The sequence below is a fragment of the Onychostruthus taczanowskii genome, unplaced genomic scaffold (assembly GCF_017590055.1).
Source record: "Onychostruthus taczanowskii isolate IOZ18803 unplaced genomic scaffold, ASM1759005v1 scaffold10, whole genome shotgun sequence".
Lineage (NCBI taxonomy): Eukaryota > Metazoa > Chordata > Aves > Passeriformes > Passeridae > Onychostruthus > Onychostruthus taczanowskii.
The window spans coordinates 6,537,905-6,550,203 of record NW_024496526.1 but is presented as its reverse complement, the minus strand read 5'-3'; positions in this window follow the sequence as shown (position 1 = coordinate 6,550,203).

The window sequence follows — 12,299 nt, the reverse complement described above, 5'->3', positions numbered from 1 at the left end:
AAACCTGTGGCAGTAACTGAACTAGTGAAACATGGCTAAACCCTCTTTTCCACAGGGAGAAGATGGGATGGATGTGACTGCTCAGTGTTGAGGTTGGCACACAGTGCAGCCAGAGGCATCCCTTGGTGGTGGTCAGTGAAGTAGCACTGTGTTACAGAGCTGGCCAGGCTGTGCATCCTGCCACACTGACCAACACCTGCCCTGTATATTCTTGAGTAAGAATTTTTCTGTAGCACTTGATACCCAGCAACACTTCTCTTTGAAAGGCTTGCTTGAGTATTTAGATATTCCCAAGCAGATCCAAAGAATTTATGGGTTGATAAAATATTTTCCACCACAAACTGTGACTGAGCTGTAGGGCTGGTTGTGCTGGACAGCTGCAAAAATGGATGAGGTGTATGTTGTACTGCAGCTGAAGCTCTTGGATGTTTGTATCAGCCTTCTTGAGGGTCACTGGAGCAGCACTTAGAGATGTTACTGAATAGAAAGCCCTGCTGTACCAAATAGTGGGGGAAGTTATTCAGGAGTACTCATGCTTATAGCAACTCTGTCTTTAGGTCTATTGATCTTTCTTTGTGTGTGCTCCTTTTCCACCTAATTTGGCACAGCTCTGTTGCCAGTTGGTTGCTGATATTATGATGTAGGGGTTGATAAGCTCTTGCCAGCATTCAGAAACTTTCCATTCCCACACTTTGCAAGCCCTGGCCAATTTTCAAGCCTGTCAATTGAAGCTGTTTGAATCATGGAAGAACAATGACAAGTGAGGGAGAATCTGTTACTACTGATATTTATCTGGTAGCCTCCTTTGGTGCAATTACCAGCTGGGGAGATAAAAAGTGTGGTGCAAAGAGTGTGTTTGGATGATGGTCAAAAAACAGAGGTTAGTGCGCTCTAGGAGAAGCTGGAGAGCGCTGGATCAGCACCAAGCAGTCACAGCTTGTGTCACACTGCACAGGCTGCGTCCTCCACATGGGAAAATGAAGCCAGGGACACTCCTGGGACAAGGAGCAGAGAGCCCTGGCTTCACCTGTTCCCACTGTCACTGGAAATTTAGAGCTCAGAGGTGGAACTCCCTGCCCTGTGCAGGCAAGAACAATATTTGATCTTGCTGCACAGGTAAGGCAGGAGCCATGAGAGTCACCAGTGAATGCTCTGACGTTTCCTGTCTGTGCCCCACAAGTCCTCAAGAGTTTGTGATCCTGTGAACTAGCAAGGGGTAAAATCCTCATATAGGCATAGTGAGCTTGTTATTCACTGCTTTGCTGATCAAAGTAAACCTTTCCTCCCCCACCCTTGTACATTTTCTGTGTTCTGGTGTTGTGTGTCCAGACAGCCCCAGGAACTGATGTGTGTGTTAATGACCACTCACTACACACTCATAGGTAAGATCAAAAAACACTTGCCACGTGCTTCCTCTTCCACAGTATTTTGTTTCCATGCCCCCATCCCCAACCTTTATTCTTTCAGGTTTTCCATGTGTTATTTGCCCTGCTCTTGCTGCTGACCCTGCACTGCTTGTCTCTGGATGAGCTGTCTGTGCCTGGGATGGGCTCTCACAGCAGGATGTGTCTGCCTGCTGCACTGACCCCCAGAGATTCCTGCCCTGCATTCCATTTCTGCTGGGCTGTGGAGGCAGCCCTGTGCCCGTGTGTGTGCAGAGACTACTCCAGGTTAGAAATAAATGACTGGTTGTGACTTGGAAGAATTTACTAATCTGATTCATCTCATAGCTACAACAATGGGTATGTTGGTCCAAGGCAGTGTGTTTGAGGTGGCTGGGGAGAGAAAATGCACGTTCAAATGTGACAGGAGCAGCCTCACATGAAGACTGTGTGTCTTGTCCTCTTTCAGACAATACAGAAAGGTCAGCAGTGAAGCTGTGCTACACCCAGGGGGCTGGTTTTGGTTTTCAGTCGAGTGTGAATGAGGAGCCACATCTCCAACCTCTGTGAGCACCCCCTGTGATGGTTTAACTTCATCATCTTCCTACCACATTGCCTCTCAGTCCCTTCATCTCATCTCCCACGATGTCTCTGGCACAGCTTGTGTCAAACCTGGATTGTGAGAGGGGTGAGCACTTGAAGAAAATTGTTTTAAGCAGGGTCAGGTGCCCGATCTGATCCTTGATACCCCCACCCCAGGGTGCTGAAGCCCATCAGCAGGAAGAGCTGGGGTGCGTGGCTTGGCTGTGCCCTGCCAAGGCTAACCCGAGCTCTTTGCTGCTCCTTAGGGAGGTGAGCATGAACTCATCAAGTGGTTTATGTATCTGATTGAGCTCCTCAGCCAGGGATGAGGCAATTAACTAGTAAAAATCCACAGGCCCGTAGAGAGACAGCAAAAGTCTCCTGAGGAAGCTGGCAGCACTGTGCATCCAGAGCTGCGTGCAGCTTCCAGCAGCAAGGGCGGTGCAGCCCCAGCTCCTTACACTTGAACTTCCTTTAAAAAGCAGTGTCAGTACCATTATTACTTGGTGTGGGCTACTGTTTAATCACCCAGTGGAGCCCTCACTATTTTCATTCTTCCACTAAGTACAGCTCCTTAAAAGACAAATAAATTCATGGTCTCTTTTTATTTTCTCTTGAGACAAAGCTGTAAAACAGCCAAAGCCCTTAGTGTCTCTCAGTGATTTTGTTAGTGCTCTCAAAACCTCACACTATGTAAAGCTTTAGGATTGCTCAAACCAGGAAACCTGACACAGAGCTCTCTTTTTTATCTGCAAAAAAAGACTTTGTGTCATGGATTTTTAGGAATAAAGCTGCAAAACAGCTTGATGTGGGTTTTTCTTTCAACCAAAACAACTTGTTGAAGCATTCCAGATGTGTCAGTTTACTGAAGTTCATGGGGTGTGTAGAAGTCTTAAGATCTTCTACCTGCAATGACACATAAATGGCAGCACCACTAATTTTGCTTAAATGCTTATTTTATGGAATAATAAACCTTATGGGAAAGTGCAACTTTTTCCATAAGGTTTGGCTCAGAACTGCTCTTTTGAGATGAGTTATGGATGCACCAATTCCTAGCAAGACAGCATGACCACAGAGGAGACTTGGTGCATGTGCTGGTTGATCATCACAGGTAGCCCTGCTGTGGCAAAACTGCTTTCACATGGGATTTAGCACTGCACAAAACAAACTGGGAGATGTTGTGGCTCGGCAAAAGTGAGGTAGTTGATGCACAGACCAAATCCTTACCCTGCAGTATTTTTTTTTTAGGTATTAACTGGGAAAAACCCCAAATACAGAGAGCTTGTCATTCTGCAGGGCAGCATGGAATAAATGAACTGGTTTGCTTTAGGCTGCTCACAGACCTTTTCAAACCTAAGTTCTGATTGCAGAGGCAGAAATTCCTCCTTGTAAATTCTGAATATGGGCAGTGGTAGAGAAACTGTAGATTTTCAGATGTTAAGAAGAAAGTGGCTAGTAATACCAGATTTGGAAAATTGTCTTTCAGAACAGAAAAATTTACTTTTTTTCCTTTTTTTTAGCATGAATATTGCTTGCTGAATGTGATTAGTATTTTTCTGTAGAATTAATGAGAATTGATTAGTGACCATTTTCTTTCTAGAAGAATGTACTGTATCATCAAAATTTCTGTTAAAGGAAGGAGTGGTTTGAGTTATCCTATGATGACAAACTCAAAGTCGAGAATGAGACCAGTCAATTCTGTGATTTCTTGCTATGGAAGAGATGCAGGCACATGCTATCATTTGTGATGTTCTTCACATCACAATCTAAAGGTGTTTCTAAATGCTGTGGCTGCTGTTATTGTTATGATCTATTGTGAATCAAGATGCATCACTTGATTTTTCACTCAGATTCCACTTGATCTAAGCAACTGGGTTCCCTGAGGGGATGCAAAGGTTTGTAGGTGAAGGGTAGGGTACAGGTGATCAGGGCAAAATCTGTGGTAAAGACACCATCTTTTGGTGCTATATTTGGAAAAAGTTGGCAGGTTTTGAGGCATGAAAGAACATTTTCAGCAGTACTGCCTTCTCCTTACAGACAGTGCCTTGCCTCTGCCCTTACACCAGCACAACCACTTCTGTCTTCTCAAAGCAGTCACTTCCTTGGTTGCCTTCAAGCATCACCCAAAACACTTCTTGTTTTTCCTGCAGCTCAAATACAAACAATATCACCTTTGGTTTGTGTTCAGCAATAATCCTGATAAGATTTCTCAGGAACCTCAACAGAACAAGTTAAAAGCAATTTCATTGACGCAGCTCTGCGGCGCACCAAAATACATCAAATTGTCATTTATGGCATACTTGTTTTCTTTCTTTGTCTCAGTCCAAAGACATAAATAATTGTAATGGATTATTTGTGGTGTTTGAAGAAAAAAATGTTCTAGTCGTGTGTTTTAGGTTTCTTTCTCTTTTGGCTGTAAGGTCTGGAAATAATTAAACCTACTAGACTTAGAAAGAAATGCATATGGAAAGAAAATATCTGGAGGTAGAACTTTAAATCTATTAAAGGGAGTGAGTAAATAGCATATCAAGATGAACTAGCCAGGGGATCACTGGCTTTGGGCCCTGGTTTATAGGTCATATTTATAGGAAGAGATAGACCTGAGGTCTCCATAGTGAATGACCCCAAAGCTGGGGCATCAAAAATCTTATTTGAAACCACCTCTAATGAAGATGTAGATCAACTGAAGAGATGGTTTTAAAATATCATAGTGTTAGTAACAAAGAGGATAAATGTGACATTAGTCTCCTTGAAATGCCATGAATTAGGAATGTGGATGATGATGGTTGGAAATGTAATTGTGTATGGATTAGCCTGCTGATGTGAGGGAACAGAGCAATGCTGTTATACACACTGACCAGCTCCTGAATGGCTTCCAGATCATATTGGAAGATAATTGTTTGTACAGCTGGATCTTCTCTGTCTGCTTTCAAACCACTCTGCAACCATGTGGAGAAGATTTTATTATATTTTAAATCTGGGTATCTTCAGAATATTCCAATACCCCCTGAGCTTGGAGAAGAACTCTAATTATTGCATAGCTCCAAAAACTCTGGACTGGAAACATTTTTACATCTCTGTGGAAGGAATATAATTCCTAAAATGAACCAAGTCCTTAAGACATGAGAGTGTTTCCACTCTTAAGGCCCTCTAAGAAAGCTCAAGACAAGGTGTTCATCATTCTTTTAATTTTTTTTTTTTTTTTTTTTTTAATTTCTGGGTACACACATGGCAATCTGGCTGTATAATTGCAGAGCTATTGAAATTAATCTGAGAATCAGGATGTTACTTTGGTGGTAGATGAAACAATAGTACAACTGTCATAAGAATGCTAGGGGTTTTTGGATAAATGATAGAGTAAAAAAAGTAGAGGCTTACATGCTTTGAACAGCAATTGTTTTGGTGGGGTTTTTTTAGTAACAGTAATTTTTAATATATTTTACCATACACAGATTCCTTCCATTAAAAGCCTTGGCCTGATAAATATATGGCCTTAATATAAAATGATATTTTTATTTTACAACATGAAGCTCTTAAGAAGAGGAGAACATAGTGGTGACATGCAGAATGCAGAATTTTTTTCTTGGCAGTGGTGGACATCAAATCAAGATTTATAACAAAACAAACATATTTTACTGAAATGAATTGGAGGCAGGAGCTGGTCAGGATGAGTAACATGCTTCTAAAAAGTCTCAATCTTCTCTGTCTGACTGGATCCACCCAGAGAAAGTTCCTTCAACTCCATCAACACACACAAGAACTTCTTAACTGCAGAAGTGCCACTCATGCCAACCATAAGAAAGGCAAAAGGATGGTAATGGAAGTGGCTGTTGGTGAAAACAAGGGCATCTGGAATTTTGTCTAGTGTTGGAGAAGCTGCCTTGATGTCTTATCCTTGGAAGAAGGATATGCAGAAGATGCTGTGCCAAAGTACTATTTGCAGTTGCTCTGATGGGGAGCCCTGGGGAAGCCCCCTTTCCTGCTCTGGGCCCAAATCTCCTCTAGCAGAACTGGCCCCTTCCCTTTGTGCTACTGCAGAGAAAGCAGTGGCAGCAAGGCTGAGCAGGAGGAAGGATGGAATAAGAGCTGGAGGCTGATAGCTGCTTTGGGACTTTCTTGTAGGCTTTGGTTATTGCATTTCTTCTTTCTTATTCATTGTTTTCTTTCTGGCTTTTTTGTTTTGTTTTGTTTTTGATTTTTTTCATATTCCCCCCAACTTATGTCAAACTATCTTAGATTACAAATGCCAAGGGCTAGTTTGAGTTACACTTCCATCACATTTTCAACTCCTGAGCATTACTGCCTAGCAGTAATCTGCTCCAGGACAAGTCTGAGACTCAGCCTTGATACAGTTTGGCCCCTTATGGAAAAGGGTTTTTGTGTCTGCACTGCTAGGGGGAAGGACAACTGCATGCAGGGAACCAGCCAGGCTGTGGGGTGTGAGCAGCACAGGTGTGGGGCAGGTGGATGGATGGAAGATGTGGAGGTGCCAGCTGCATGCAAGCAGCATGGGAGGGAGCTGTCTGGGATGGGCTGTGAGCACAGAAGGGACAATACATGATATCCCCTAAGCCAAGCCTAAAAATACTTTATCCTACCCTGCAGGCCTCAGGGAACTGCCTGGTGCAACTTGCTGCTTGGATGCAGAGCTGAGCCCTGCTCTGTTCACAGTCACACTGGGCTGTAGCTTGTGCTCCTGTACCTTTGATGCCTGACTGATACCTGCCAATCACTGTGTTTGAGTATGCCTGTGCTTTCACTTCCCACCTGGGCTCCCACCTGCTCCTACTCTAATGAAGGGGCCTCTCTGCTTTGCAGCAACCCACAGAGGCTTTGTGCTCTGGGCAGAGGTGCAAAAGAAGCCGACCAAGCCATTGCAGAGCAGTGCTGCCCTTGTTCTCCCCTCTTTTGAGAGCCCAGTGCCTGCTGCTCAATTTCCACCACAAGTTCTCACAGGACAGACCCTTTCCATCTGACAGTGGTCTGGTGTCCTTGATGCTCATGTGGTTGGCTGGTGGGATGCTCGGGGAGCAGTGTCTTCCTCCTTGCTTCTGCAGAAATGTTGCATTTCTGAAATGAAATATGTTGTTTGCATGTCAAATGGCACGGGGCATTTTCGCAGCTCTTCTGGCAGCCACAGGTTTGGCATATTGCAGGCTGAAGGGCTGCCAAGGGCAAGCATTCAGAAAAAAAAAAAAATTTAAAAATCCCTTGCAGGCAACTGCCAGAGTTTGGTGCCAGGTTAATCAGAACTCCCCATTGTCTCTCTGAGACAAATGTTCTGATTAAATCTATTGTTGTTGGGCTTGATGGGACAAAGTGTTACTGAGTTACATCACAGCTATAATGTGGAAACTGGAACACAGCACAATTTATGGTGGAATGTTCCCTGGTATTGTTCAGAAATATCACCACAGAAGAAGTTTGTGGGAATGATTATTTGAAAGCTGCTGGTCTAACAGTGGCTTGAGCCCAGCTCCAGGGTGTCTAACTAGGCTCTGCTCCATAGCTTAAGTAAACTACTTAACCTCCCTGTTTCTGCTTTGCCCTTTATGAGCAGTGGTGTTAAAGTGTTTGTCTGCCTTCCTGCAAGGATCTGCTCATGTTTCCAGCTGGCTCTGGCTTAGGCACCCGTGCTGGTGTTGCAGACTCTTGCTGTGCCTGTTGGACTGGGGGTTTTCTTTCTGTCCAACCTGGTCATTGTGTTCTCATCGCTGCAGCATCTCAGAGATGACTTGGAGTGACTCTGAGTCCTGCCTGCTGGGGCTGACATGGCAGAGAGAACCTCCACTCACTGCTTCCACAGTTTGCTCCTGCAGGTCTGGAGTCCAGCACCATGGGAAGAGCACTGGGACTCCCTGGTCTTTAAACAGTGCTGGCTTAAGGGCTGTTTTAAGCACAGTTCAGGCTTAAGGACTATGTGGTTCTTAAACATGAAAAAGAAGCAAGTTGGTTGTGCAAGAGGCAACACTGATGAGACCTCAAAAAACAATTGCAGGACATGAAAGAGGTGGGAATCAGACTGTCTTGTCTAGCCACCTTATGTCACTTAATAAAATACATATATATCCATGTAGTGCATGAGATTGCAGCCAGATTTTGTGGCTCCCATCCATGCTCACACAACCTGAGTGCTGCCTGGCTCCTGGCTGTCCTCAGCTAACGGGGCTCACCGAGGTGTCACAGCACACTAGATAACTTGAGCAACCTTAGGATCATCAGTATTAAGCTGAACACTGAAATCTGGAGAGAAGGTCATCTGTCTCTTTCTCACTGACTCTTTTGTGTAGCAAACAACGAGGTTTGCGTGAGCACCCTCTGACATTTGATAATGTCATCTCTGCAAAGTGTCATTGTGCTGTAGAACAGGAGACTGAGGAAAGCAAGTAACAGAGCATACAGGGGTCTAAAATGAAGTCTGGGTGGGATCTAGCTGGTCAGGTTTATCATGATAATGGATCATAATATCTCATCTTATAGCTGAAATTTTTTGAAGATACTCCAGGTTCCCAAACTCTCAGGAAAATGTTTTATGATGCCAAAAATTCTCAGCCTTTGATGGCTCTCCCTGACCTGGCTGAGTCACCTGTTCAGCTGCCTTTCTTCCCCTTGTGCAGTTTGGGGTGGAGGAGAAACAGCACTTTCCTTCATCTCATCTTGTCTTTGCCTTTATCTTTTTTCTTTCTATTTTTGTTTTGTTTTACCTGGGTTTGGGGAGAAGGATGATTTACAAGCTAAAAAAATGCAGCCTGTGGCTGGGAGGGAGAGCAGGGAGCTTTCATATTGTAATCACCTGGGTTGTGTTATAGCTTTGTTGGTATTTTGGCCATAAACACACCACTCTCACTTAAAGCACAAAGACCATGCTGTAAGTTAATTTTGCTTGGCAGTATGTGCTTAAAAACTAAAAGGTTTCTTTTTGTCACATGTGTTTAACATATCAGCTAATGGGAAAGGAATGTTAACATATGGCATTAACCACCAGCTGCAACATAACAGCAAAGCTAAATTTGGTACTAGTGAAGGGCATAACCCAAGTACCCAGACCAGCAGACAATGGTTAGTGTTACCAAAAAGGGTTTTTGATATCAAAACAAGCAGGAACAGTTCAGCAGGCAGCTTGTAGATTGACATTAGGATCAGAGGTGTAGACAGAAATGAAAAAATAAAGTGACAGAACAGTTTTGAAAAGAGACGACTGCGTGGATTAGTTGCCTCATCAATTGATGAAGTTAGTTTGAGTACCAGCTGGTGAAGCTGTACCAATGATTTTCATGAGCCATGACAACTTATGGCTTATGGGCTACAATGGAGGAAAGTGCTGAAAATGTGTTCAGTGCTGTGAGGAATGGATTCAAGATGATGTGAACTGGGAGTATGTGGTGTGTTCTCATCCCTGGAGGGGAAGAATAAAACAGTCTAAAACTGTTTAGGGAATAGCATCTCAACGTAGTCGCAAGGACACCACAAGAAATAAAATATTAATTGGAGAGCTTCCAAAGATGGGAAATTATTGACCCAGAAACCCTGCTTCTTTCAAAGAGCAATGAAATTAGAGAAGTCCATAAAGATACTAGGAATGGTAAAAGGAAATTCTGCCAGCAATGAACCTGATCGTGGGTCCTAAGCACTGAATATTATAGCAGTGTATAATGAGGCAAAACAATGATCTGGGTTAGAGTATCTGGTGATATGATTTTTTCATCAATGAAAATCAAAGAGAGATAGTAGCTCAACATACAGAAGGAGTAAAGCCTTCCTGAGGGGAAAATAAGGGGGGAAAGTTGAGTGCGAGCAAAGGAAGTAAGACGCCTCCTAACACTGAGGAAGAAATTAGTGGTTGATGAGAAGAATGAAACACTAGACTCAAGCCTTCAGAGAAAAAAATACACCAATTTTTTGACTTGGGAATGCAGACATTGCATGTGGTGGGTGACAGTATCTGCTGGGATGAGACAGTGTAATGCTGTTACCAAACACGCTGAATTAACGAGGTATTTTTCTCAGGATCCAGATTTGTTAAATGTCTGTAACTCCTATATTTTTATGAGATATACTACACTCTGCCTTTTCTAGAAGACATTTATTAGACAGAGACTGTCAGTGGTCAGAACAAATGTTTCCTTGAAGATGAATTTATGATATTTTGGATGTAGTCAGATGATAACTTTAGCTAAGCTGAACAGGAGTCACTCCAGGCAGATGTCATTGAAAGAAACCCTCAGTATTCAGTGATGCAGCTCCACACAGATCTGCCTTCTGGAAAAATGCCATCTCCCTTGCCTGAGAAACTGAAATACTTAAAATAGATGGTGACTTAGGAACTGGAGGGGAACAAAAGTAGTTTTACTGTCACTGCCAGACCCAGTGCCTGATCCTGCTGTCTCTCAAGGCCTGGCAGAGATAAGATCTTGACATACACAGTCTGGTTTTTCATGTCAAGAAAACTTGGATTGCTTGGCCTGGAGGAAGCTATGGTATTACCCAGTAATGAAAAATGGATCTGGTGTCAGTAGAGCAGGAAGCACTCGGTCCTGCACTGTCTGGTGCCGAAACCATTCCAGGTAAAATGGCAATCTGTGCTTAGGAGTCATCTTTAGCCCTCCAAAAATCAAGTATCTTGTCTAAGCTAGTGATTTCCTATCCCACTATTGTCAGCTTGCATGGAGTAACTAGTCCAGCCCGCTTCAGGTCACTACACACGTTTGGGGTGAATCCTGCTTAAATGCAGAAGGAGACTGTGTGACCAGCATACACTGGTGATGAGCTTGTAAATGCTGAAGAGTGAATTAGTTGAGCCCAAACCTCCTTAAGTGTACCCCTCTCTTTTCTGGAAAGAGAGGAATTGCTCCAATCTTCTCTGAGTGCCTCCCTGTGGAAAGCTGCAGTTTTCTGTGCTTGGGTGGGTCAGTGTGATGCTCTTGAAGTGGGAGCATTCCTGCAGCCTCATTTCAGGCAGTTTTCTTGTTCAGTTGTTTTCTTGTTCAGTTTGACATTACCTGTTTCCTAATATGTTTACAAATTTTGACTTCCTTTTGTCCTGCATTCTGCTGTTCCAGGCATTTTTATTTTCAGCTTTCTGCTTCACAAAATGTCTGCAGCTTTTAATGGAGCTGAAATGTACCTTAGAAGGGCTAAACATTCATCATCAAAATCCTTCTAGGAGTAATTTCATTATTTTGAAAATGCTTTAAAGTGAAATGTTTTAAATGTTTTAGAAGTGAGGCCAAGCAGTTATTTGCCTGAACAACACCTTAAGGTGTTTAAACCCCAGCACAGCTGTAACCTATGTGACTGCTGCCCCCATGTCAGGTGAGCTTTGTCCAGTAAAAAATACACCTGATACAAAATCATTGCTGTGTTATCTCCAGTTCAAGGAAATAAAAATAAAAATGCAGATTAATTTCTCACTCCAAGAACTGCACGTGCATTGAGCTAGGAAGGACACCTTCCATCAGCATGACAACTTTGCCTGTGCTGCCAGCTTGACCAATGTTGCCCAGTGGGTCCCTAATTTCCAGCTATAGTTAATGATCTTCTTGTAAACATGCTCACAGGTAAGATTCTCCCTTGGAAAACGTCCTGGTATCAGGACTTCTGCCAGGCTTTGGACTAGTCTGTGGAGATTCGAGTTTGCTGGAAATGTCTGGCATGACATTTCAGTTGAGTCACCACCCTGGAGGTATTTAAAAGCTGTGTAGATGTGGTGATTAGGGACATGGTTCAGTGCTGGACTTGGCAGTGCTGGGTTAATGGACTCAGTGATCTTAGAGGTCTTTTCCAACCTAAATGACAGATTCTGTGATTCAGCTTGTCACTGCAGCCTGCTGTGCTCCCTGCCTGCTGTGTGGCTATGAGAGGGCTGTCCTGTGACTGCCTAAACCAGCGTGGTGGCACTCCTTTGTCTTCCCCGGTGTGTGAAAACTGTCTAGAGTGACGAGTGACTGAGGATTTTGTGTGCCCAGCTAGAGACAGGTCATCAGACACCTTCATTTTTATCTTATGTGTGTTTTAAAGTAGCAACATGTAAATCCACGTGCCACCTTAGGAAAGTCCCTGTGATTTAGCAGTAGGAGACCACAGACACACGAGTGCATCACGAGGGAAAGCTGCAACACCGCGACGCCTGAACCCCTTGACTGGCACCTGCCTCCACCTCCAGCTTTGTGGGAGGTAGTTAATGCTGAGGTGAACTGAGGACACATTCACAACAACTTATGCTTTTATATGTGCGTTATCTGAGATGCAGTTTATATGTGTGAAAGTATAGTAACCCCAGACTGATGGCAATCAGTATTATTGGCAAATAGTATCTACTTATTGTCACTGTTGGGA